Source organism: Buteo buteo, chromosome 11, assembly GCF_964188355.1.
Source record: "Buteo buteo chromosome 11, bButBut1.hap1.1, whole genome shotgun sequence".
Classification (NCBI taxonomy): domain Eukaryota; kingdom Metazoa; phylum Chordata; class Aves; order Accipitriformes; family Accipitridae; genus Buteo; species Buteo buteo.
In genome coordinates, this window is record NC_134181.1 from 13637161 (window position 1) to 13639660 (window position 2500).

A 2500-nucleotide genomic window follows, 5' to 3' on the forward strand; every position below is an offset into this window, starting at 1 on the left:
GGAATGATGCCACACAGCCGTAAGAAGAGTTCTACCCCTCCCCACTCCTGCAGCTCTCCGTTCAGCTGCTCTACAATCGACCATGAGAATTTGTGTGGAATTTGTCTCCTGTACTAATTTTGCACCTTCCAAATGCAGAAACTTCAGAGCATTAGCAGTGCACAGGTGATGGGTCTATTCAGAAGAATACTAGATTTTGCTTCTTTTCCTGGGTCTCAGAAAATCTACATTGTTGAGTAGCTTGTTACTGAATCAGGCACTTATTGTATGTACAGATTACATAAACAAGAAGGTCAATTTTGTTTCAAACCTATATGAATATGGTTCTGGGACTGAATTAACTACTGATTGAAAAGTTACACATTTTCAGCTAGCTAATCATATTTTATTTCACTGCATGCAGACAGCAGTGCAATGAAATTAGCTGTTTGTTTGTACATTTTGGAAAACGTTTTAACTTCAAGACTACAGAAAAAAACTGGAAAAATTTAATGTATGTTCAGGTGAGATTGCTAGGGTAGAAATAATCAGGTGATAATAACTAAGCATAGCTCAACAGAAACTGAGTTGCTTTCTCCTGAATTTTGATCATGCTCTTCCTTTCCTCAAAGTGTGATCACCCTTCCTCAATCATGAATTTACAGTTTTAAAGCATAGCCTTATCTCTCATAGCATAAAAACAAACCCAGAGATCTAATGTTTCATTTGCTTACGCAGTATAAAAATACAAATGCAAATGCTTTAGCAAGCTTTTCTCACATCAGCTAACTGGTAAGAATACACACAGTAACAGTACTACATTTTATGTAGAGAAGATGCAATATTTTACATAATTTCAGTCAAAATACATATTACTAGGTCATATTTGTCTATGACAGTTGAATCCTACCTCAGGATAGGTGCTTTAGTATGTATATTGAAAACATCTGGTTAATCCAGAACTGCTCTTTTCTTAAGAAAGACATAGCTGTAAAAAGGTATCAAAGATTATGAAACATTTGTCTGTGGGAGGGGTGAGGATAGTGGTAGTTCCACAATCCCTTATCGTTCTATCATATCGAATCCTCAGTACTAGTGCCCATAATGATTCCCAACTGGTAGATGAACTACTTTGAGCATCCCTGAAGCCGAATTGCTACCCACTAATGTATCAGCTAAATGTTAGAAGACTCCTAACTCCCCCATCTGTGTTTTACCTCCCCAGAGGGTAAATACATTGAACAGTGATTCCCTTGCCTGGCACACACTTTCTAAACCTTACTGGTAACTGTTGTGATTTCCAGTCCAAGCCGATCTGCAGTCAAAATCACCAGTTTTATATGCTGCAGGGAACTAAACACCTGCCTTATTAAAATACTGCCCTCAAAACACACTGTAGTTATGTATTACCACTCTAATTGTTACCAGTGTAGGGCTGATAATATTATGGATTACAGCTAATATCAGGCTACTGAAGTAGTATGTGAATATCTTTTATAGTTAACTTCAGGAAATTTATTGGAATTAGGAATTGCTTTTTTTATTATTTTTTTTTCTAAGAGAAAGAGAGGTCTGTAAAAAGTAACTGAAAACACACAGAGCAGTGTGGGTTTACTGGGCTAAATGAAAGAAACTAAAAACAAAACAAAACAACCCAACCCGCCCCCCCAAAACAAACCCACCCATGCAAACATCAAAATATTCTACCTATTCTCTTCAGAGCTAGTCATGTAGCCCAGACTCACATAACTACAGCTTATTGATGACTGGTTATGCAGAAGTTAATAGGTCTAACTATACAGCTAAAGGCCATAGCATCAGGCTTGAAGGACAAATATATGATGTTTCTGCTTTTTGTGTCATTTGCAGTTTATCCACAACCTTCTAGTTTTTCTCATTACAGGCAACCTGCCTTTATTTTTCTTCAGTGTCCACTTGTCTAATACTAGGATAGTGTTATCACCCACTGCACCCTGATGTTTATTAATAATACCTCAATAAAATAATAATAAAGTCTAATTGAGAATCGCTTTTATCAACTTTGCTATATTGCCATCTATCTGAGGTTTTCAACAGCAAAGATTTAAATGTTTCATTTTATTTTTAACTTTCCCTTTTCCACATTTCAGTAATGTCAGGCAAAGAGGTATGGTTTTACTATCTGAACGAATCATGGTGTAGAATAATTTATGACTTAGGCTTGGGCTTTCAGAAAAGCTATTTCAAATCTTCACTTTGATTTGGTTGTATCAAAACTACTCAAAATAACAGCAGTGGTTTCTTGGAACTAGAATATGTTAACTATTCCTCAATATTTTTGAACTAATGGGTTATATTTATTTGCTGGGAAACTTTGCACAGCTCCCTGATCTTAATATACCAAAAAGGCCTGACCAGCTAACACTATTACACTGGGGCTTTCAATTTCTTTCCCCCAAAACCTGGAAAAAAATCCACAAATACAAGACAGAGAGGCAAACATTTTGTTTAATCATCCGTATATTAATTCAGAAGTTTGAAG

General features: G+C 36.1%; 1 protein-coding gene across 2 annotated transcripts in view; it reads right to left on the reverse strand.

Annotated features, from left to right (window-relative positions):
- ZNF536 (zinc finger protein 536) overlaps positions 1 to 2500 on the reverse strand; it is a 241459-nt gene that overhangs the window by 238684 nt on the left and 275 nt on the right. The window lies entirely within an intron of this gene.